The 26,749-nt window shown below is 37.2% G+C and overlaps 1 protein-coding gene across 1 annotated transcript in view; it reads right to left on the bottom strand.

Annotated features, from left to right (window-relative positions):
- LOC106634354 (solute carrier organic anion transporter family member 1B3-like) overlaps positions 1-22,353 on the bottom strand; it is a 76,915-nt gene extending 54,562 nt beyond the window's left edge. Inside the window, exon 1 of the mRNA XM_034935480.3 lies at positions 22,124-22,353. The gene's annotated coding sequence lies outside the window, so the exon portion shown is untranslated. The remainder of the gene's footprint in view (positions 1-22,123) is intronic.
- Between the last annotated feature and the right edge of the window lie 4,396 nt (positions 22,354-26,749).

The following is a 26,749-nucleotide window of genomic DNA, read 5'->3' as shown; positions in this document are numbered from 1 at the left end:
CGAATTCCTGGCCTCAGGTGATTCGCCCACCTTGGCCTCCCAAAGTGCTGGGATTACAGGCGTGAGCTACCACGCCCAGCCGAATAATTTTTTTTAATTGAAATCATATCAACTATTTTTTTCAGACCATAGTGGAATAAAACTAGAAATTAACTCCAGAAGGAACTCCTAAAACTACACAAATACGTGGAAAATAAACAATCTGCTCCTGAATGATTTGGGGGTTATCAATTAATGCAAGATGGAATTATTTTTTTCTTTGAGACAGATGCTTGCTCTGTCAATCAGGCTGGAGTGCAATGGTGTGATCTCGGCTCACTGCAACCACTGCCTCCTAGGTTCAAGTGATCCTCCTGTCTCAGCTTCCCAAGTAACTGGTACTACAGGGGTATATGCCACCATGCCTGGCTAATTTTTGTATTTTAGTAGAAAGGGGGTTTCACAACCTTGGCCAGGCTGGTCCTGAACTCCCAACCTCAAGTGATTCGCCCACCTCAGCCTTCCAAAGTGCTGGGATTACATGGAGGAGCCACTGCGCCTGGCCAGAAATTATTTTAAAAATTGGAAATACATACATATATATATGTAAGGTATCTTTATATACCTTACACTTATGTATATATAAATATCTTTAAGTTTAAGGTATACAAAGTTTAAGGTGTACATACACACACAAACACACATATATATACACACAACTTATATACTATATATATATGTTTAAAGTGTACAAAGATTTTAATTAAAATTAACAATAACTTAATAATGAATTCCTTAAAAGGAGTATAATAAGTTGAAGAGGAGAAAATTAAAAAAATAAAATAAATGCAAATTTTCCAATATTCAACAAAAATGTGAAAACCTCAGATTGAGAGTGCCTGTTGAACACCCAGCAAAAGACATAGGGACACACATATATATGGAGAAAGTTTAGTAAAACATAAGAATATCAATGACAAGAAAAAAATTTGAAGTCTTTCAGAAAAGAAAGCATATCAATTTTAAACAGTAAGTGTGCATGTACAAAAGATTAATAGTACTTTTTATTTTTTTGAGACAGAGTCTCACTCTGTTGCCCAGGCTGGAGTGCAGTGACACGATCTCAGCTCACTGCAAGCTCCGCCTCCAGGGTTCATGCCATTCTCCTGCCTCAGCCTCCTGAGTAGCTGGGACTATAGGTGCCCACCACCACATCCAGCTAATTTTTTTGTATTTTTAGTAGAGACGGGGTTTCACCATGTTAGCCAGGATGGTCTCAATCTCCTGATCTTGTGATCCACCCACCTCAGCCTCCCAAAGTGCTGGGATTATAGGCATGAGCCCCGTGGATGAATAATACTTTTGAAGTATTGAGGTAAGAGAACATTAAAACTGTAATTTTATATTTAGCCATGTAGTCATTCAACTATAAGGAAATATATTATTGAGCATATAAGGTCTCAAAAGTGTGGCATGTAAAGATTCACACTGAAGTCAAATTTGGAAGATATACTTCAATAAAACAAGAATCAAATACTGAAGATATTGTGTGAGATTTGTAAAACAAGGTGAATAAAACACTTGATAATTTTGTAATTGTCTTTTAAAAAATGAGACCAAAAATAGAAAAGGAAAGAGATATAATATCTAAAATTTAAAATTTTAGATGGAAAATCGAGATAGTATCAGAGAGTATAAAGGTTAAAGAGGCATATCAAAGAACATGAGAACATGTATTTTAGTATGTTTGGGGCTTCTATTAAAAATACAGCAAAATATAGCATACAACAAAACTGAGTACCTTATAAACAACAGAAATTTACTTGTCACAGTTCCAGAGGTTGAAAAGTCTGAGATCAGGACAGCAGCAGGAAGAGGGTCATCTTCTTACAGTAATCTCACAGTGGGAAGGGCAAAATAGCTCTCTGGGGTCTCTTTTATAAAAAACACTAAGCCCATTCATGAGGGGTCTGCTTTCATGACCTAATCACTTCTTGAAGTCTTTACCTTTGGATCAGAGACAGTACAAATATTCAGACCATAGCAATATGCTACAGTATTTGCCTTGTTGTAAGAGAGATAAATATATCAATTCAAAAAGTATAAGAAAACATTAAAAGGCAACAGGGAAGGGAGTAAATTGGCATAATATTCTAAGATAGTAGAAACAAGTCTGACTATATAAAATACAATAAACGTAAGTGGACAAAATTGCTAGTTTAAAGGCAGAGATTTTTCAGTTTGGCTATTTTTTGAAAAATCTAAATATGCGATCTTGATAACAGGTATTCCTAATTCATGAGAAAGTGTTGATAATGGTAAAAGAATAAGAAGCAATTAAAAAAAAATCTTGTAGCTGTATAAATAATAGCCCAAATAGATTTACACAAACATCATTATGGATAGAGGTTTCTACATATTGATATATCAACCTAAAAGATACAATGATTATAAAACAATGGATTTAATAGGTATAAAATATATAAACAAAAGTCAGTAGAATTATTGTCACTAGAGGAAATTTCAACATATCTTTGTTTCTCAATTATGATAGGTCAAGTAGTCAAAATATTAGCAAGAACATAAAAGATCTGAATAACACAATTAACAAGACTGACCTCTAAGATACATATAAAATTCATATAAAATTCTACATCTGGTTGGGCATGGTGGCTCATGCCTGTAATCCCAGCACTTGTGAGGCCAAGGCAGGTGGATCACGAGGTCAGGAGTTCAAGACCAGCCTGACCAATACGGTGAAACCCAGTCTCCACTAAAAATACAAAAATTAGCCAGGCACAGTGGCATGTGCCTGTAATCCCAGCTACTCAGGAGGCTGAGGCAGGAAAATCACTTGAACCTCACTTGAAACTGGGCGACAGAGGCTGCAGTGAGCCGAGATTGCTCCACTGCACTCTAGCCTGGGTGAAAGAGTGAGACACTGTCTCAAAAAAAAAAAAAAACTACATCCAACAATTCAAAGAATACGCATTTTTCTCAAGTACATGAGGGAGAATTACAAAAACTGATGATATATTCGGACATAAAAAAATCCCAACAGTACACATGGACACAAACAAGTGAACAATAGATGCTGAGGCCTACTTGAGGGTGGAGGGTAGGAGGAGGGTGAAATCTAAAAAAGTGCCTGTTGGTAACTATGATTATTATCTGAGTGCTGAAATAATCTGTACACCAAACTCCCATGACACACAATTTACCTATGTAACAAACCTGCATATGTACCCCCTGAACCTAAAATAAAAGTTGAAAAGAAAAAGAGAACTCAACAGGTTTCAAAAAGTAGGTATCATACAGACAATATCTGCCACAGTGCAATTATGGCAGGCAATGGTAGAAAACATTTTTAAATAAGAATCCCCATATATTTGGGGCAAATCTTATTTTAAATAACTTGTGTATTAATTAAGAAATTATAGTGGAATTTTAAGTAGAAGTTTAGGACTGATAAGACATGAGATAAGTGAATACAATTTAAAAAAATATACTGGGACTTCTGGGTGCTACTTTTGCAGAAAAGAAAGTTGGAGGGCGCCATTTTTTTCTAACATCAAGTAAAACACTAAACCGACTGAAAAAGCAATGATTCTTGGATCCATAAAAGAGATGAGGACATGTGGCAAACCACTGTCTCCAAGATTGGAAATGGAGAGACAAAGTAAATATAAGGAGTAACAGCTTCCTGGAGCAGAAACTCATAACAAAAACCAGAAAGGAAATAGTGCTAGAGTAAAAAAAGAAAAAAAAATGTACTATAATTGAATTGCTAGAGCCTCAGGTTGGACAAGTCTGAGGGCTAATAACTCCAGGGGGACCAATTCAAGGACCCCCTTTTTTGATGATTTTCTCTTCAGGAGCTTGACCCGGATCTTATAGTAAATGTTGGAGGAAAATCTTCTCATTCTAGCAGAGTGAAAGAGAAAGGAATCATTTTGAAATAGGCTAGAGCACTTTGTTTTTAATAGGGATGATGAGACTTGCCCTCAGGAAAAACTAATTAATTGGAGCCTCATAAGCTCTGGTGTTATCTAAGCTTAACTGACCTGAGGTAAAGGAAATACCCAACTTCAGCCAGTTCTAGCCTACCATATTACAGAGAGAAATATTCAATTACAGCCCACTCTAGCCATCCTATCCTGCCTAGGGAGAAAAACATTTTTTTAAAAATTGACACTTTGGGAAGATGAAGCTGGTGGATTGTGAGGTCAGGAGTTCAAGACCAGCCTGGCCAAGATGGTGAAACCCCGTCTCTACTAAAAAATACAAAAAAATTAGCTGGGTGTGGTGTTGAGTGCCTGTAATCTCAGCTACTGGGAGGCTGAGGCAGAGAATTGCTTGAACCAGGGAGGGAGAGGCTGTAGTGAGCTAAGATCACACCACTGCATTCCAGCCTGGGCAACAGAGTGAGACTCCATCTCAAAAAAAAAAAAAAAAAATTGAGAAGCATTTGTGAAATTTATGGTCCAGAGTCAGAGGTTCATTCAAAGACTGATACCTAAGCTTAGAACTGTAGGATGCCTCTTCTCCGGACTGTGCCTTACCAACACATTATTGAAGGCACATGTATAGTAGGTTTTTATCCAATACATTCTCCCTTGCTATCAAGGAGATATTACAAGTCACCTAAAAGGCAAATAACACAATTAGAAGAGACAGAGCAAGAATCAGGACCAAACTCACATATGGCAGAGATGTTGGAATTATCAGACTGGGAATTTAAAATGACTATGAGCAACATACTAAGGGCTATAAAAGTAAAAGAGACAGTACGCAAGAACAGATGAGCAATTTAAGCCGAGATAAAAATTCTAAGAAAGAACCAAAAACAAATGCTAGAGATCAAAATATTGTAGCAGAAATAAGTAATTCCTTTGACAAGCATATTAGTATACTTGGCATACCTGAGAAAAGGCTATATGAGCTTCAGAATATACCAATTAAAATCTGCAGAAGTAAAAAGCAAAATGAACAAAGACAGAAAAATATCAGAAGAAAATACCCAAAAGCTAAGGGATAACTACAAAAGTAGCAACATGCACATAATAGGGACACCCCAAAAATAGAATATGAAACAGAATAAACATTTGAAACAATAATAACTAAGAATTTCCCCAAATTTATGTCAGACAACATACCACAGATCTTGGAAGTTCATAGAAAAACAAGCAGAATAAATGCTTTAAAGAGTCCACCTAGGAATATCATTTTCAAACTACACAAAATCAAAGACAAGGGGAAAAAAGTCCCAAAAGAAACCAGAGGGAAAATAAAATACCTATCCTTACCTATATAGGAACAAAGATAAGAATTGCATTTGACTTCTCAGAAACCATGCCAGCACAGAAAGAGTGGAATAAAAATATGTAAAGCATTGATAGAAAACAACAACCTAAAATTATGAAACCTGTGCAATTATCTTCTAACATGAAAGAAAAATAAGGATTTCTCAGATAAACAAAAATTAAAGGAATTTCTCATCAGAGTTGCCTTGCAAGATGTTAAGAGCAGTTTTTTAGAGAAAGAGAAAATAATATAGATCAGAAGCTCAAAACTTCATAAAAACAGAGAGACACTGCAGAAAATAAGTGAAGGTAAATTAAAAAGTTTTTTTAAATTCTTAATTGATCTAAGAAATAACAGTTATTCAAAATAATAATATCTATAATGTATTTGATTATGTATGCTTACACTAAAATAAAAAGAATGACACAATGATGCAATAAACGGGAGAGAAGAATAAAAATAATTTGTTTTGCAAGTTACACTACCCATGAAGCAGTATGGTGTAATTTGAAAGTAGACTTGAAATAGTTGTAAATATATCTTACAAGCACCAGGGCAACTACTATATAAGTCAAAGAAGAAATATAACAAATATGCTAAGAAAGGAGAAAAAATATTAATGGTATTATATAAAATGCTCATTTGAAACCACAAAAAGCACAAAAAGAGTGGAATACAAATATAGAAACAAAGAAGAACAGACAGAAATACAGTAAGAAGTATGGTAGATATTAATTCAACTACAGTCATGTACCACATAATGACATTTTAGTTACCAGTGGACTGCATATATGATAGCGGTCCCATTAGATTATAACACCATATTTTACTGTACTTTTTCTATGTTTAGATACAAAAATACTTATTGTGTTACAATTCCTGCAGTATTTAGTATAATAACAGGCTGTAAAGGTTTGTAGCCTCAAAGCAATAGGCTATAACATATAGCCTAGGTGTCTAGCAGGCTAATCTATCTAGGCTTGTGTAAGTACAGTCTATGATGTTTGCAAAATTAAAAAATTTGTCTGACAGTGCACTTCTCAGAATGCATTCCTGTCATTTAATGTTCCATGATTGTATATTAATAATGAACTTTAACATCAATTATCTAAATGCACCAACTAAAAGATAGAAGGTGACAGTAAATCAAGTAACAAGGCCAACTACATGTTGTGTGCATGACACCCACTTTAAATATAAAAACACATATAGATTAAAAGTAAATGGATGGAGAAAAATATTCTATGACAATAATCAAAAGAAATCAGGAATAGCTAAATTAATTTTAGACACAGCAAACTTCAAAGCAAGGAAAGTTACCAGAGGTTAAAAAAAGGTATATATATGTAACAAACCTGCATGTTGTGCACATGTACCCTAAAACTTAAAGTATAATAATAATAAAATTTAAAAAAAAAAGAAAAGCAAAAGGAAATTGATTTAAGAAAAAAAGGTGGGAGGGGGCATTACAGAATAATAAGGACATCAGTTCTCAAAAAAGATATAATACTCCTTAACATATATGCACCCAACAACAGAGCATCAAATTCTATGAAGTAAAAACTGGTAGAACTGCAAGGAGAAATAGATGAATACACTATCATAGTTGGAGACATCAATAGTCCTCTGTGGGAAGGGAACAAATCCAGCAGGCAGAAACAGATAGAAAATACTTGACCTTAATAACACCATTAATCAACTGGATATAATTAACATCTATATATTACTTTACAACTTCATGTATTACATCCAACAACAGTAGAATAGACATTCTTAAGCTCACATGGAACATTCACCAAGAGAGACCACATTCTAAGCCATAAAATATATCTTATCCAATTTATTTTCAAAAAGAAGTGATAGCATTTGTTCTCAGACAACAATAGAATTAAAGTAGAATCAATAACAGAAATAACTGGAAAAATCCCCAAATATGTAAAGACTAAATAACACATTTTTAAGTAACATTTAGGTCAAAGGAAATCTCAAGATAAGTTTTTAAATATTTTGACTAAATAAAAATAAAAACACAATTCATCAAAGTTTGTGGGAGGTAGCAAAAGCAATGCTTAGAGGAAAATTTATTGCACTGAATACATATATGAGAAAAGAGGAAACATTTAAAATCAGTATTTAAGTTTCTACCTTAGGAAACTTGGAAAAAAACAGCAAATGAAATTTAAAGCAAGAAGAAGAAAGTTAATAATAAAAATTAAAACATAAGTCAATGACATTAAAAACAGGAATTCAATAGAGAAAATATACACAACCAAAGATTTGTTCTTTAGAAAGATCCATAAAATTTATAGGCTTCTAACCAGGTTAACTAAGGGAAAAAAAAAGAGAGTGAATACTAATTACCAATATCAAAAATAACAGAGGGGATACCACTACAAATCCCACAGACATTAAAAGGATAATAATGAAATACTATGAAAAAACTATACCTGCAATTATAATAACCTAAATTAAATCGACCAATTTCCCAAAATAAACAATCTACTCAAACTCTTACAAGAAAAAACTGATGATCTGAATTAGGCCTTTATCTGTTTAAGAAATTAGATTGTCAAGTAATAACCTTCAAAAACAGAAAGAATGGGCCTAGCGCAGTGGCTCACGCCTGTAATCCTAGCACTTTGGGAGGCCAAGGTAGGCGGATCCCGAGGTCAGGAGATCGAGACCATCCTGGCTAACACAGTGAAACCCCAACTCTAGTAAAAATACAAAAAATTAGCCAGGCGTGGTGGCGGGTGCCTGTAGTCCCAGCTACTCAGGAGGCTGAGGCAGGAGAATGGCATGAACTGGGGAGGCAGAGGTTGCAGCGAGCTGAGACAGCACCACTGCACTCCAGCCTGGGTAACAGAGCGAGACTCCATCTCAAAAAAACAAAACAAAAAACAGAAAGAATGAGGCCCAGATAGTTTCACTGGTGAATTATACCAAACATTTAAGAAACATGTTATACTAATTGTATACAACCTTCTTCACAGGATAAAAGCATCAGGAATACTTTCTATCTTATTCCATGAGGCCAGCATTACCCTGATACTAAAATCCAAGATATTACAATAACAAAAAAATGTAGACCAATATCACTCATGAACATAGATGTAAAAATCCTCAACAAATATTAGTAAAAAAATTCAATAATACACGAAACATAAAATAACTAAATACCATGATCAAATGGGATTTATTCCAGGTATACATGGCTGGTTCAATGTATGAAAATCAATTCATGTAATCTATCACATAAACTTAATTTGAAAAGAAGATATTTATAATAGTGATATGTTTTGGCTGTGTCCCCACTGAAATCTCATCTTAAATTGTAGCTCCCATAATCCCCATGTGTCATGGAAGGGACCCAGTGGGAGCTAACTTTATCATGGGGATGGGTTTTTCCTATGCTGCTCTTGTGATAGTGAATAAGTCTCACAAGATCTGATTATTTTATAAAGCGCAGTTCTCCTGTACACACTCTTTTGCCTGCTGCCATGTAAGATGTACCTTTGCTCCTCTGCGTTTCACCATGATTGTGAGGCCTCCCTTGCCATTTGAAATTGTGAGTCCATTAAACTTCTTTTTCTTTATAAATTACCCAGTCTTCAGTGTTTCTTCCTAGCAGCAGGAGAATGGAATAATACAGTAAATTGGTACTGAGGGGCATTGCTACAGGATACCTGATAATGGGGAAGCAGCTTTGGAACTGGGTAATGGGCAGAAGTTGGAACAGTTTGGAAGACTCAGAAGAAGACAAGAAAATGTGGGAAAGTTTGAACTTCCTAGAGAATTGGAGGGCTCAGAAGACAGGAAGATGTGGGAAAGTTTGGTACTTCCAAGAGACTTTTTGAATGGCTTTTATCAAAACACTGATACTGATATGGACAATAAAGTCCAGGCTGAGGTGGTATCAGATAAAGATGAGAAACTTTTTGGGAACTAGAGCAAATGTGATTCTTGTTATTCTGTAGCAAAGAGACTGGCAGAATTTTGCCCCTGCCCTAGAGATCTGTGGAACTTTGAACTTGAGAGAGATGATTTAGGGTATCTGGTGGAAGATATTTCTAAGCAGCAAAGTGTACAAGAGGAAGCAGAGCATAAAAGTGTGAAAGATTTGCAGCCTGGCAATGCAGTAGGAAAGAAAAACCCATTTTCTGGGGGGATATTCAAGCAGGCAGCAGAAATTTGAATAAGTAATGAGGAGACAAATGTTAATTGCCAAGACAATGCGGAAAATGTCTCCAGGGCACATCAGAGACCTTGGGGGCAGCCACGCCCATCACAGGTCTGGAGGTCTAGAAGGGAAAAATGGTTTCCTGAGCCTGGTCCAGGGCCCCCCTGCTGTGTGCAGTCTCATGACTTGGTGCCCTGCATTCCAGCCACTCCAGCCATGGCTAAAAGGGGCCAAGGTACAGCTTGGACTGTGGCTTCAGAAGGTAAAAGCCCCATGCCTTGGCAGCTTCCACATGGTGTTGAGCTTACAGGTGCACAGAAGTCAAGAAGTGAAGTTTGGGAACCTCCACCTAGATTTCAGAGGATGTATAGAAATGCTTGGATGTCAGGCAGAGGTGTGCTTCAAGGGTGAAGCCCTCATGGAGAAATTTCAGTATGGCAGTCAGAAGGGAAATGTGGGGGGAGAGCTCCCACAAACTGTCCCCACTGGGGCACTGCCTAGTGGAGCTGTGAGAAGAGGGCTACGATCCTCCAGATCCCAGAATGGTAGATCCACTGACACTGTGGATTGCACTGTGCACATGGAAAAGCCACAGATACCCAATGCCAGCTGATGAAAGCAGCTGGGAGGAGGGTTGTTCCCTGCAAAGCCACAGGGGTGGAGCTGCCCAAGACTGAGGGACCCACCTCTTGCATCAGTCATTCAGCTTATACACACTGAGCACTGATGTTTGCCAGAGAGAACAGTGAACCAAACACCTATGTTTTCACGGAGCTTAATTTATGGTACAGAGAGATAGATGCTAAATAAATTACATATATATTATATATAAATATAGGATAAATACACGTTACATATCATAATATATATTATAATATATATACATATATAATCATTACCCTACCTAAGGTTATATTATATATAACCTGTTACTCTACCAAAGGTTATATTATATATAACCTATATATAATTATATATATATAGTCTCCACGTATATGAAGACTACATATATAGCTTACAACATATATATGTATATATACAACCTATATATAATTATATATATATATTCTCCATGTATATGAAGACTATGTATATAGGTTATATATATGTTTACTATATATACACACTTTCTCCATGTATATGAATACATAGTTTATATATGTTTACTATATACATACATATATAGTTTGTTATATAAATACATATATTTTATATGTGTATGTATGTATTATATCTATGTATGCATTGATTATATTATATATGTGTATATATTTATATATATTTATATATTTTTATATATGCACACATATAATATATAAATACATATATAAATATAATACATATACACATATCCACACATAGACATATATGTTTACTATGTATGTATATACATATACAGCTTATATATGTATATGTGTACATGTTTACTATATATACATGAATATATACATATATTGTATACATACACTATATATAGTATATAGAGTATATAAACTTATTTAAACACAAACTGTGTGTGCATATATAGATATATACACACACACTTTATGATATAGACAGATGATAAACTACATATATGTAATACATATTACATAAATAAATTACATATGTAAATATATGTAATATACACGTAATTTATTTATCATCTCTCTCTATACCATAAAGTGTATGTATATATATGCACACACACAGTTTGTGTGTATATAATAGTTTACATACTCTATATACTATATATAGTGTATATATGCAATATATGTATATATTCATGTATATATAGTAAACATATGTGTACAATATACATATATAAACTATATATGTATATACATACATAGTAAACATATGTATATATCTGTGTATATGTGTGTATATATTTATATATCAAACTATATGTGTGTATATATAGTAAACATATATAAACTATATATATGTATTCTTCATATATATGGAGAATATATAGATGTAATGTTATATATAATATAACCTTAGGTAGAGTAATGACCCTTAAAGACATCCAGGTCCTAATCTCCAGAACTTGTAAATATGTTAGGTAACATGGCAAGGAGATATTAAAATTGCACATGGAATTAAGGTTGCTAAACAGATGACTTAAAACAAAGAGATTGACTTGACCTGGCCTAGTGAACCCATTGTAATCACAAGGCTCCTTTAAATGTGAAAGAAGCATCCATGTGACGTGGACATCACTAGCTTTGAACACGGAAAAGGGCCATGAGCCAAGGAATTCAGACAGCCTCTAGAAACTGGAGAAAACAAAGAAGTGTATTGTCCCTAGAATTTTCAGAAAGAAACATGGTCTTGCCAACCCCCTGAGTTTAGTTCACTGACACTTATTTCTGATTTCTGGATTTTAGATCTCTAAGATAATAATTTTGTTTGTTTGTTTTACGCCATTAAACACACGTGCGCAAACACGCACTTCTACACAGGTGCGTTTTGGGGTCTTAGTGTCAGCTGGTGATAAATACTATGAAAATTAAGCTGGTTAAAGAGTTATGGATAGGGAATGCTATTTTATATGGGGTGTTCAGGAGTAAAGAAATCTTTAAACAGAGATCTGAATGACATGAAAGTACAAGACATCTGGAAGAAGAACGTTTTAGAAGAGGAACAAGGAAGTGCAAAATTCCCCAAGTCAGAAGTGTGCTTGGCATGTTTGAGAAATAGCAAAAAGGCCACCATGGCCGGAGAAAAGAGACCCAGAATAAAACCTGTGGGATATGGATCTTGGTGGCAGTTACGTATGTGGAGTGATTATTCCAGAAAGGGAGTGACAGTGAAGGCAGAAAGGGGAGACTTTTTCTTTTGCTCTATTTTTTTTTAATAATCATTACTTTTTTGTTGTTAAAGATTTTCATTACAATATAGGGGTACAGGTAATTTGAAGAGCAGAAAAGACAAGTGTAATGAAGAAGTATACAGTGGCAGATTCTGTGTAACACAGTTGGTTCAATACAAAAAACTGAGGGAAAATAATCAAATAATGGTAGAAAATAATCAAAGTATGTCGTTTTATTTAAATGGGTTTGTAATCTACTTGGGCTTTCATACATTTCCATCCACTGAGTCTGTATATGCAAGTCAGTAACAACGTGTATTAGTGTGCGCACATGCACGTAAACCAAGTCCCATGGTTGTTTGATACTGAATAATATGGAATAAGGTATATCATTAAATAGGCCGCACCGCTTAAAGGTACTAATAGCACAAAAGTCCACAGTTACTTTAGCAATGTGAAACACAGTTGAGAGCATGGAATTTGGAATCAGACTGCCTGAATTCAGACCTTGGCTCCATCTTTCACGAGCTGTGAGAACTAGGGAAATTCATTTGCCTTTTCCATACCTAGGTTTTTTTCATCTGCAAAGGGAGATGATAACATCTGGTTGATGGAACTGTGGTAAGGAAGAAAATCTATTAACACAAACAAAACACTAGCGCAATATCTCATATATAGTAAGTGCTCAACAAATGTTAGCCACTATTATTGTTTCTCTCACCATCTCTTTTTATGTTGCTGAATTAGATCTATTTTTACCATTGTTTTAATTATCTCTGTCTGTATGTGCGCATACTCCTAATTCACAAGATTTCAAAATTAATAAGATTTTTGGTAATTATTTTTACTGAAACAGTACTTTGTTGATAGTTTGATGTCCCAAACTTCATAAAAAATTAAAATACTGATTATTTAAAAATTTTATCACATTACATTTTTGTTCCTCATGAATACAAAGTAGGCACAGAAATGCAACTAAATTCAACTGCAGACACACAAGTCTTTACAAAATTGTTGTAATGCGATTGTTGAGGTTAATATTCTTTCAATGTTAACAATTTAACTTAGTGAAAAGATTCCTTTAAACATCACTTGTAGATATGATTAATCAATTTAGCAATGTTTTCGATGATGTTAACCTTATTCAAACATTTTCCCCTGGCTTTTTTTTTTTTTTTTTTTTTTTGATATGGCGTCTCGCTCTGTCACCCAGCCTGGAGTGGAGTGGCGGGATCTCGGCTCACTTCAACCTCTGCCTCCCGGGCACAAGTGACTCTTCTGCCTCAGCCTCCTAAGTAGCTGGAACTACAGGCGCGTGCCACAACACCCGGATAATTTGTGTATTTTTAGTAGAGACAGGGTTTCATCATACTGGCCAGGCTGGTCTCGAACTCCTAACCTCGTGATCTGCCAGCCTCAGCCTCCCAAAGTGCTGGGATTACAGGCGTGAGCCACCGCGCCCGGCCTGGCTTCTTTATTGGACTGCAGGTAACGTGCCTTACATACACTGCTATCTTCCTAACTCCTAGCTTCTATTCCAAATATGCTTTAAGGGATTATTCTGGAAATCTTATTTCTTCCACCAGTTTGTTGTCACTTTGCTATGCACATGAAAGTGAAATCACTGTAACACTCAGTATTTAAAAGTAAAAATAATTAAGCCTAATATTACCCTTAGACAATAGAAGATAATTCACTTGCATTAGCCAATACTTTTTCCTTATGATTGCCATTCTGCTGAAATATTATTCAAATATTTCATCACAATAGACTTTACCAGATAGCTCAGAAAACAAACAAACTCTATGTTCCCTGGACAAAGTTAAAAGGAACCTTGTTTAACATTATTGCAAGTGAATTCTGTGAAAGGAAATAAATACTTGGGACCCCAATTTACTATGCCAAAAGAAACAAAATGAAGCTGAGTCACCAAAAGCGGCTTTTTCTTTTGTTCCTAAGCAGGTAGCTACAGGTATAAAGGTTAAATATCTCCAGGAGTAGGTACTCTATGTTCACTTTATCTTGTTTAAAGTGTCAGTTTACTAAGTGCAAGATGCATACATAGTTGACTATTTACCTACCTGCTCATTTTTCTCTGGCAACCTGTGGATTCAGAATTGTGATCATACCCTCACCTCTCCTTCCCCTTCAACCTATTTTTCCCCTTTAAATATTGAAGCCCTCAAAATAATCTTTTGAGAAAGGCACAGGCCTGTCTCCCCCATGCATCCTTAACCTTTGCAAAATAAACTTCTAAATTGATTAAGACCTATCTCTCATACCTTTTGATTTACAAATTTGTAAATTGGTGACCAAGGGAAGGACTCTTAGTGGAGATGGCCCTAACCTTTGACAAGGCTCCTACGGGTGCCAGGTGCAAGCTTGAGCTATCTTCATTGCTCACACTGTCAGAGGCATGTGAACCAGAGCAACTCCATCTTGAATAAAGGCTGGATAAAATGAGGCTGAAACCTACTGGGCTGCAGTCCCCGACAATTAAGGCATTCTAAGTCACAGGATGAGACAGAAGTTCAGCATAAAATATAGGTCACAAAGACCTTGCTGATAAAACAGGTTGCAGTAAAGGAGCTGGCCAAAACCCACCAAAACCAAATGGCCACAGAGTGACTTCTGGTCATCCTCACTGCTACACTCCCACCAGCGCCATGACAGTTTATAAATGCCATGGCCACATCAGCAAGTTACCCTATACGGTCTACAAAGGGGAGACATGAATAATCCACCCCTTGTTTAGCATATCATCAAGAAATAACCATAAAAATGGGTAACCAGCAGCCCTTGGGGCTGCTCTCTCTATGGAATAGCTATACTTTTATTCCTTTACTTTCTTAATAAACTTGCTTTCACTTTTCACTGTGGACTTGCCCTGAATTCCTTCTTGAGCAAGATCCAAGAACCCTCTCTTGCGGTCTGGATTGGGACCCCTTTCCTGTAACAAAACCAATTGCACATTTTGCCAAGGTCAGGGGGCTCCCACTGCAGAGAGAATGCCTGATCTCTCAAAATTTGGTTAAGATCTAAGATTTATTTTGTTGTGCAACACCTCTTCTGGAGTTTCACTTGCTTCGAACAAAGAAGGGGAGTTTTCCTGCTCCATGATGATGAAGGAGACCAACAACTCCTTTCTGAAGTTTGAGCCCACTTCCCACAGGGAAGGTGAGTTTGAGTTTTTCCCTGCTTCTAGGATGGTAGAGAGCAGTGTTCAGCCTGGGCCCCATTCCTAGGCAGTAGCTGAATTGTAGTTTTTGTCTTGGAAATTCTCCTTAATTACTAAAAGTTAAGATTAGCAACTAGCTGGCCTTAATTTCTCCGTACCATTAGAGCACTCAGCGATCCTATAAATTGTACAATTGTTTGTTTGTTTGACTTAACTGATTTTTGTTTGTTTGTTTTTGTTGTTTCAGTCTTTTTCCCGTTAGGTTTGACCAACTCTACTCAACACGGTCAAAGCCAAAGAAAAGTTCCAAATTATGGGGAAAAAGGCTACTGAGTTGATTAAATTCCTGCCTCTGTAAAAGGAAAGAAAAATTAAAAAACAACCAGCAAAAGGAAAAAATTATATTGATTACCTGAGGGGCTTTTATGTACATAACAGGGCCATTTATTCCTAGCCAAGCCAAGATGACAGAGCAATGGTAGTTACCCCATGCTGTAGTTCAGTAGCTAAGATTCTGCCCTTTTTTCACCATGACAGCCTGGGTTTGGTTCCTAAATCCAATCTTTTCTGGGTTGATACTTGTGTTACTTTTGAAATATCAGCAGTTTGTCACAGCTAAAATATGGTAATGAAATTTAAAAGGATGTATTTAGTTCCATGGTTAAAAATCAGCTTAATTAAAAGCTAATATCCAAGATGTGTGTGTGAGTGTGAGTGTGTGTGTGTGTGTGTGTGTATGTGTGTGTGTGCCTTTATGCTTTCTTTCTCTCCTAGGATCTTGTTTTTTGAGAAAAAGTTCTTTCTTCTTCTCAGTTGGCTGAGAAGAAACAGCTCAGTTGACTGTTTCATTCATTTACTTCTACATGTCTTTCCTTCTTCTTGTCACCCTCCCACTGTGTGAGGGACCTAAAATCATTTCTAACAGCCTGGGATTCCTTAAGAAAATACAGGTTTCCTCCCAGACTCCTTTTTGGGGAGAAATCTCTGTTTTTCCTTATGGAACCCCAAGAGTGCAATCAGACAAGTTTCTCAGTTCTTAATGCTTGTTTTTGTATTGTATTACCTTTTTTTTTTTTTTTTTTTTTTTACTAAAATAGTTGTTACAACAGGTGCTATTCATGGGTGTTTAAGATACAAAAGGGTGTGGTTTAGACACTTAGAGAAATGTCTTTGTAGCCAAGTGCACCATAAAAGCATTACATGTCCTAGTCTCATGAATCTCTCTCCTTTTGGAGACCTAAGATTCAGTGGAGCTTTGTGCAAAGAGCTCAGAGATCCAATTAAAAGATAGAGACTAAATTTAAAACTACCTATCTAAATAAAATTGGTCTCCTATACAATCATAAGGTAGATTTCTACAATTTCATGTTTGACTTGGTATCCATTTTTAATCTCCCTCTAGCACACCACTCTCTCTCTGTACCTTGAGATGTAAATTTTGCTATCTGATTTTCACCTAAGAGTTGTTCCTTTAGTATGCAAATTTAGGGCTATCCAGTTAAACAGGTCATAAGAAATTGGAGGTTGTGCACCGTGGCTCACGCCTGTAATCCCAGCACTTTGGGAGGCCAAGGCGGGCGGATCATGAGGTCAGGAGTTCGAGAGCAGCCTGGCCAATATGGTAAACCCTGTCTCTACAAAAATACAAAAATACAGGCATGGTGGCATGTGCCTGCAGTCCCAGCTACTCGGGAGGCTGAGGCAGAAGAATTGCTTGAACCCAGGAGATAGAGATTGCAGTGAACTGAGATCGTGCCACTGCACTCCAGCCTGGGCAATGGAGTGAGACTCTGTCTTAAAACGAAAAAAAAAGAAATTGGAAGTCTGAAATATCTAAATTGGAAGTCTAAAATATCTAAAATATGAATCTTTAAGATCTACTTTTATCTTCATGACTAATAAGTCTACATATTTATGTGTCATGTATGTTTCACTACTAAAAATATATAAAGGAGCTGTAATTAATTGGATTTACAAAAGCATTTAAATCAAATACTTTATCAGAAAAACAGAAGATAGAAAAGCCCAAATGCTTTTTCAAGTTCATGTGACTTAAGAAAATCCTTGATAAATAAGTGTGTTTTAATTGCTGGTAAAATAAAATTAGAAATGTCTTTAGAATTGTCAATTCACATTATTGTTTAGATTTCTTGATCAAGCAGTTTAATATTTATCCCTGCTAAATATTATAAGGTGTCCAAATTTGGCATGAGGGTTATAAAGCTTATAACCCAAAACATGGTTATCTTTGTGTAATTTTTGTAAAAATAATGCATTGAAAATTGTTGGCTTAATAAAACAGCTAACTTTTGAGTTACCGGCAAAACAACAACAAGAAAAAAGTTATTTAACCTTAAGGTTCTTAGGTAAACATCTGAAATCACAGGCTATAAAAATGATTAACAGACAAATAACTTTAAATGATGACCATTTATAATCTAAAGTTATGTTACATTAAGTATCTGGGTTATTTCCAATTTAAAAAATATAGGGAGACATTTTTCTAAAAAATATGTTCTTTTTTAAAGGAAAATAATTTTTGTCTAATACAAAGGCTAAAGTTTATGAAACAAAGTGAAAGAAACTAGTATATAAGAGAGATACACAGAAAGTTGTAGGTATAAAGAGTTATTTTTGGTAAGAAAAGTTGAAGGGAAAATAATTTTATATGAGAAAGAATCTTGTGTGATTAATTTTTTTTCTAAAATGACTGGTTATTTAAGAAAGAGGTACCTTTAGGATAACACAGAAAGTCCAAGCATATCATAAATAATTTGTATAAATTGTAATAAGGTTTGTAAGAAGAGGATTTATGAGTAAAAAAAAGTGATCAAGTTTGCTATAATTAAAGGGAAATTATTTATAATAGTCATTCCAGAGATTGAGACTTGATATTAAAAAAGAATTAATTCACTAAAGAATTGGTTAGAACAACATTTTCTTAAGGTATTGATTCACTCTTAATAAAATTACAAGAGATTTTAATTTTTTAACCCAAAAGTTCAACTTTTATTGTGTCCCACTGTTTTCAGCTTTCTCTTCCCTTTGAGAAGGACTGAGATAACTTTCTCCTTCAACTTTGTCAACAGCTTCTGTAATTTTTTTCCCTCAGGTTCTGCTACTGTGGCCTGACGTTATAAAAAAAAAATGTTTTACCTTAAAGGTCTAAATAAAATGTTTTCTTCTAATATAACCCTCTGTGCTCTTGGCTTTAATTGTTCTATGAAACCAAGAATTTTCATTTATCACCCGGAATACACTCTTTCTATATCCAACTAATTCAAGTACGGTTTACATTAGTTTTGATTGCATGTTATTTAAATGTACTCCTCATAGGAAAAAGCAAACACAGAATTTCTTTTTTATTCTTTTTGTTAACTTGTCTAACAGATTTTACATTTATCAAAATAATTCCTGTTATTCTTATTTTTTATTTGCTTAGAAAAATTGAGATTTACAAATTTTAAAAATTAAGGTTATTATGTCCATTTTACTTTCTGTGTTGCTTTTAAAGTCCTAATTCTATTAAGTTTTCATGGTTTTTCTTCTTTCCTTGTTTTTTTTTTTTTTTGAGACAGAATCTTGCTCTGTCACCCAGGCTGGAGTGCAGTGCCACAATCTCAACTCACTGCAACCTCTGCCTCCCAAATCCAAGCAATTCTCCTGTCTCAGCTTTCTGAGCAGCTGGGATTACAGGCGCACACCACCACGTCTGGCTAATTTTTGTATATTTATTAATAGAGTCTGGGTTTCACCATGTTGGCCAGGCTGGTCTTGAAGTCCAGACCTCAAGTGATCTGCCTGCCTTGGCCTCCCAAAGTACTTGGATTACAAGGATGAGCCACCGTGCCCAGCCTATTCTGTTAAATTAAAGGGCTTTTACTTCTGGGTCAAAAAAGCACGCCAAGTCCTGCTAAATCTTAAACCGTAACACCAGTCAAACCCTCATCTTCAGACCCAGGAAAAGATGATAATCAAAATAAACTGCATTCGTGAGACACAGTGCCAGAAATTAAAACTGCTGAACCCCTCTAATCCCAGGGACTGTCACAGAAGACATGCGTCTGTGAAATTATAAGGGCCAATTTTGAGAGATAAACTTAGTTCAGAGTTTCCATATAAATTACACATTAATATTATAGGTTGATGAAAGACCAGCATCAGGGCCCCTGTGTTAGATAAACGAGGTTCTTATAGCATTAACCCATTTTTTAATTTAAAAAAACATTAAAAGGTTATTTAAAGGTTTATGGAAATTATAGCTTATGGTCAAAATGATTAAAATTTAATAGATTTGTTTATAAGATTTGAGAGACAGATTTAATTGGCCTCATGCAGTCTCTCTTAGGGCTCATTGTTTGGGAAATTAAGTCTCCTCTCTCAAAAAATAAAGATTTTTGCCTTTTTTAAAAAAACTTTGTTATCACTTTGACTAAATGAATGATTTATTTTACAATTACCTATGAGCCTATATTATCATATTAAGTATTTTAAACTTCTGACATTTGACAGACTTTCCAAAATCAAATTGGAAAATTAGTACTTGGACTTCATATATTTATTAATAATAGGTCTCCAGAAGTCCAAAAGAGACATATTTGACTTATTTGGTATGGTAAAGTCATACAGGAAGCACTGTCAAATAAACAATGACATTTAACCTTCTTTGGATTATATTATATTTACTTGAATGTGTTATTATTATGTGTTCCAAAAATATATGCAATTCCTGTGATTCTAATATGTCTTAGTAGATGTTGTCAGTAGTAATTATGATTATTATGTAAAATTGCTGTATGCCACAGAAGAAACCAAATTTACTTGTCAATGGTGTCTTTAACCATGGCTGTTCTAAGATTTTTGTCATTCACAATAGTTGTTTTACTTTAATCCTTTTATAGGACAGTTTGTAATCTGCTATAGAACTCTGAGTACTCCTAAAAAATAAGTTTTTGATAAATTTAGATATACCATCATTGGAATAGATACGAAAATTTCCAGGCCTTTCATGGAGAGCTCATATATTAATAAGTCTTGCTGACCCAATATTGAGCAGAACATGGAGTTAATTGCATGGACCAAACTAATAGAAGACTGAAATAATCTTGTGTAAGATTTTGTTTAAAACATTTGCTGATTGGTTTTATTTTTCAGAGTCAAGAAAACTTTCCTTTTAAGCTATTTACAGCTTTATCAATTTAATAAAGTGAATTTAGTAAATTCAGTAAAATTTGTTCTTATGAGCAAAATTTAAAATATAATTCCTTTCTCTCAACCTAATTTCTCCAAAATTTGAAAACTATTTTGAGAGTATTCTCAATTTATGGCAATATAATTATTTGCATAAGTTTAATAAGAATATATTTTCTTTTATCACAGGACGTAATTCGAGACACTCGTTATTTTACCAAGTCCTTGACTGGAATGACATTTTCTGATTGCCTTGAGAAAAGGAGGCTGACCTACAGAGCCAATAGAAGCCCCTTGGAAAAACTAGCCCCATATCTTATCCTTTACAGGGTCATGACCTGTGGTAAGTAAAGAATGTCACTTTTTGACTGGTCCAGGAACTCCAAGTTTTCTTAAGACCTCAGAAAGAGAAGAATTCACCCAGTTCACATATGTATCTGCAGGCACAGATAAATCCTCGGCTAGGCTTCAGGCATTTACAAACGTCCAATCTTACATTCGTTGTGCAAAAAGATCCAGCAAAGCCAATTCACAAAAAGAGAGAGCTCCTATATGGCAAATGATTATTCTTGTTGCACTTTATACAAATAATTAAACCAAGTGTAAAAGTACTAAAATTTATTTTACCAATAAATTGGTCCTACTATGATTTTCTGTTTAATAAAACTGGGGAATTGAAGAGAGAAAAATTATGCTTCTATAAATTATAGTACCTGTTGTTTGATTCTAGTCTTGCCTAAGGTTTATCAGTTTTTATTATTTTCTACAATTTGAAATAAATTCTAAAATTTTTCCTGACTACAAGTCTCCAAATAATGTTTTCAATTTTTTCTTTCTTTTCTCCTTTCCTTTCATTTTCCTTTCCCCCGTATTGTCCAATTTAAAATTACTAAATATTAAGCTGTGATTTTCTTAAGCCATGGGGATGCAAACTAGACAACTTAAACTTCAGAAGAAAATAACAGAAACCGATTTATACACACAAACCATTTCATACGTGCCTACTGACAACACACTTCAGAGTGATATGGCCTATATCAGTTTTCCAGGATTGTTCCTTTTACTGTGTGTTTGTCTCTCTTCCTCCTCCTATTTTTTTCTTTGCAGGACATAAGATTTCACAACCTGCTAAAAATGAGCATTCCTAATAATGTAGGATCTATTGTTCTAGGAATAAACCATCACAGCCATGCGAGATCAGACAAAATTCAAGACCAAGGAGTAACTTTCTTCTAAAATGCTTTCTCCAAAAGATTTTAAAAGGAAAAAGGCAGGGGTATGAAAGGAAAATAAAAACTTGAGACCCCAATTCACTATGACATAAACAAAATTAAGCTAAAAGCTGAGTTCTGCAAAAAGATGCCTTTCCTTAAGCAGATAGCTACAGATAAAAGGTTAAATATTTCCACAGGTAGCTAGTCTATGTTCACCTTATATTGTGTAAAGTGCCGATTTACCGAGCACAAGACAAATAAATAATTGACCATTCCCTTACCTGCTAGTTTTTCTCTTGCAACATGTGGATTCAGTAATGTGACCATACATTGCCACTGTCAGGCCTCTGAGCCCAAGCCAAGCCATCCCATCCCCTGTGACTTGCACGTATACGCCCAGATGGCCTGAAGTAACTGAAGAATCACAAAAGAAGTGAAAAGGCCCTGCCCCGCCTTAACTGATGACATTCCACCATTGTGATTTGTTCCTGCCCCACCTTAACTGAGTGATTAACCCTTTGAATTTCCTTCTCCTGGCTCAGAAGCTCCCCCACTGAGCACCTTGTGACCCCCGCCCCTGCCCACCAGAGAACAACCCCCTTTGACTGTAATTTTCCTTTACCTTCCCAAATCCTATAAAATGGCCCCACCCCTATCTCCCTTCACTTACTCTCTTTCCGGACTCAGCCCAACTGCACCCAGGTGAAATAAACAGCTTTATTGCTCACACAAAGCCTGTTTGGTCGTCTCTTCACCCGGACGCACATGAAATTTGGTGCCGTGACTCGGATCGGGGGACCTCCCTTGGAAGATCAATCCCCCGTGCTTTTCTGGGGGAGGGACAACTACCCCAATCCCTTCTCTCCATGTCTCTACCCCTTCTCTGCTTTTCTGGGGGAGGGGCAAGTACCCCTCAACCCCTTCTCCTTCACCCTTAGCGGCAAGTCCCGCTTTTCTAGGGGTCAAGAACCCCCAATCCCTTATTTCCATGCCCCAACCCTTTCTCTGCTTTTCTGGAGGGCAAGAAACCCCCACCACTTCCCCATGTCTCTACTCTTTTCTCTGGGCTTGCCTCCTTCACTATGGGCAAGCTTCCACCTTCCATTCCTCCTTCTTCTCCCTTAGCCTGTATTCTTAAGAACTTAAAACCTCTTCAACTCTCACCTGACCTAAAATCTAAGCGTCTTTTTTCTTCTGCAATGCCACTTGACCCCAATACAAACCCGATGGTAGTTCCAAATAGCCAGAAAAATGGCACTTTCAATTTTTCCATCCTACAAGACCTAAATAATTCTTGTCATAAAATGGGCAAATGGTCTGAGGTGCCTGATGTCCAGGCATTCTTTTACACATCAGTCCCTTCCTAGTCTCTGCCCAATGCAATTCATCCCAAATCTTCCTTCTTTCCCTCCCGCCTGTCCCCTCAGTCCCAGCCCCAAGCATCGCTGAGTCTTTCTAATCTTCCTTTTCTACAGACCCATCTGACCTCTCCCCTCGTCGCCAGGCCGAGCTAGGTCCCAATTCTTCCTCAGCCTCTGCTCCTCCACCCTATAAACTTTTTATCGCCTCCCCTTCTCACACCTGGTCTGGCTTACAGTTTTGTTCCGTGACTACCCCTCCCCTACCTGCCCAGCAATTTACTCTTAAAAAGGTGGCTGGAGCCAAAGGCATAGTCAAGGTTAATGCTCCTTTTTCTTTATCCCAAATCAGAAGCGTTTAGGCTCTTTTTCATCAAATATAAAAACCCAGCCCAGTTCATGGCTCATTCAGCAGCAACCCTGAGACGCTTTACAGCCCTAGACCCTAAAAGGTCAAAAGGCCATCTTATTTTCAATATACATTTTATTACCCAATCTGCTCCCGACATTAAATAAAACTCCAAAAATTGGAATCTGGCCCTCAAACCCCATAACAGGACTTAATTAACCTCACTTTCAAGGTGTACAATAATAAAACAAAGTTGCAATTCCTTGCCTCCACTGTGAGACAAACCCCAGCCACATCTCCAGCACACAAGAACTTCCAAACGCCTGAACCGCAGTGGCCAGGCATTCCTCCAGAACCTCCTCCCCCAGGAGCTTGCTACAAGTGCCAGATATCTGACCACCAGGCCAAGTAATGCCCACAGCCCAGGATTCCTCCTAAGCCGTGTCCCATCTGTGCGGGACACCACTGGAAATCGGACCGTTCAACTCACCTGGCAGCCACTCCCAGAGCCCCTGGAACTCTGGCCCAAGGCTCTCTGACTGACTCCTTCTTGGCTTAGCGGCTGAAGACTGATGCTGCCTGATCGCCTCGGAAGCCCCATAGACCATCACAGACGCTGAGCTTTAGGTAACTCTCACAGTGGAGGATAAGTCCGTCCCCTTCTTAATCAATACAGAGGCTACCCACTCCACATTACCTTCTTTTCAAGGGCCTGTTTCCCTTGCCTCCATCACTGTTGTGGGTATTGACAGCCAGGCTTCTAAACCTCTTAAAACTCCCCAACTCTGGTGCCAACTTAGACAATACTCTTTTACGCACTCTTTTTTAGTTATCCCCACCTGCCCAGTTCCCTTGTTAGGCTGAGATATTTTAACCAAATTATCTGCTTCCCTGACTATTCCTGGACTACAGCTGCATCTCATTGCTGCCCTTCTTCCCAATCCAAAGCCTCCTTTGCATCCTCCTCTTGTATTCTCCCACCTTAACCCACAAGTATAAGATACCTCTACTCCCTCCTTGGTGACCGATCATGCACCCCTTACCATCTCATTAAAACCTAATCACCCTTACCCCACTCAATGCCAATATCCCATTACAGCATGCTTTGGAAGGATTAAAGCCTGTTATCACTCGCCTGCTACAGCATGGCCTTTTAAAGCCTATAAACTATCCTTAAAATTCCCCCATTTTACCTGTCCCAAAACCAGACAACCCTTACAAGTTAGTTCAGGATCTATGCCTTATCAACCAAATTGTTTTGCCTATCCACCTCATGGTACCAAACCCATATACTCTCCTATCCTCAATACCTCCCTCCACAATCCATTATTCTGTTCTGGATCTCAAACATGCTTTCTTTACTATTCTTTTGCACCAGTCATCCAAGCCTCTCTTCGCTTTCACTTGGACTGACCCTGACACCCATCAGGCTCAGCAAATTACCTGGGCTGTACTGCCGCAAGGCTTCCCAGACAGACCCCATTACTTCAGTCAAGCCCAAATTTCATCCTCATCTGTTACCTATCTCGGCATAATTCTCGTAAAAACACACATGCTCTCCCTGATGATCGTGTCCGATTAATCTCCCAAACCTCAATCCCTTACAAAACAACAACTCCTTTCCTTCCTAGGCATGGTTAGTGTGGTCAGAATTCTTACGCAAGAGCCAGGACCGCACCCTGTAGCCTTTCTGTCCAAACAACTTGACCTTACTGTTTTAGCCTAGCCCTCATGTCTGCGTGCAGCAGCTGCCACTGCTTTAGTACTTTTAGAGGCCCTCAAAATCACAAACTATGCTCAACTCACTCTCTACATTTCTCATAACTTCCAAAATCTATTTTCTTCCTCATACCTGACGCATATACTTTCTGCTCCCTGGCTCCTTCAGCTGTACTCACTCTTTGTTAAGTCCCACAATTACCATTGTTCCTGGCCCGGACTTCAATCCAGCCTCCCACATTATTCCAGATACCACACCTGACCCTCATGACTGCATCTCTCTGATCCACCTGATGTTCATCCCATTTCCCCACATTTCCTTCTTCCCTGTTTCTCACCCTGATCACCCTTGATTTATTGATGGCAGTTCCACCAGGCCTAATCACCACACACCAGCAAAGGCAGGATATGCTATAGTACAAGCCACTAGCCCACCTCTTAGAACCTTTCATTTCCTTTCCATCGTAGAAATCTGTCCTCAAGGAAATAACTTCTTAGTGTTCCATCTGCTATTCTATCTGCTATTCTACTACTCCTCAAGGATTATTCAGGCCCCTTCCCTTCCCTACACAACAAGCTCGAGGATTTGCCCCCGCCCAGGACTGGCAAATTAGCTTTACTCAACATACCCCGAGTCCCAAAAACTAAAATACCTCTTTGTCTAAGTAGACACTTTCACTAGATAGGTAGAGGCCTTTCCTATAGGGTCTGAGAAGGCCACCGCAGTCATTTCTTCCCTTCTGTCGACATAATTCCTCAGTTTAGCCTTCCCACCTCTATACAGTCTGATAAAAGACCAGCCCTTATTAGTCAAATCAGCCAAGCATTTTTTTAGGCTCTTAGTATTCAGTGACAGACTAATAGTCTATTAAAAACACACCTCACCAAGCTCAGCCACCACCTTAAAAAGGACTGGACAATACTTTTACCACTTTCCCTTCTCAGAAGTCAGACCTGTCCTCAGAATGCTACAAGGTACAGCCTTTAAGCTCCTGTATAGACGCTCCTTTTTATTAGGCCCCAGTCTCATTCCAGACACCAGACCAACTTAGACTGTGCCCCAAAAACACTTGTCATCCCTACTATCTTCTGTCCAGTCACTCCTATTCACCGTTCTCAACTACTCATACATGCCCTGCTCTCGTTTACACTGCTGGTTTACACTGTTTCTCCGAGCCATCACAGCTGATATCTCCTGGTGCTATCCCCAGACTGCCACTCTAGAAGAGTGACTACAGAGTGGCCAGGCATGGTGGCTCAAGCCTGTAATCCCAGCACTTTCAGAGGCCGAGGCAGGCGGATCACGAGGTCAGGAGATCGAGACCATCCTGGCTAACATGGTGAAACCCCATCTCTACTACAAATAAAAAAAAAAAAAAATTAGCTGGGCGTGGTGGCGGGTGCCTGTAGTCCCAGCTACTCAGGAGGCTGAGGCAGGATAATGGCATGAACCCAGCAGGTGGAGCTTGCAGTGAGCCAAG

The sequence above is a fragment of the Pan paniscus genome, chromosome 10 (genome assembly GCF_029289425.2).
Source record: "Pan paniscus chromosome 10, NHGRI_mPanPan1-v2.0_pri, whole genome shotgun sequence".
Lineage (NCBI taxonomy): Eukaryota > Metazoa > Chordata > Mammalia > Primates > Hominidae > Pan > Pan paniscus.
Note: the sequence above shows the minus strand (reverse complement) of the source record. Positions and strands in the feature narration are given on the sequence as shown.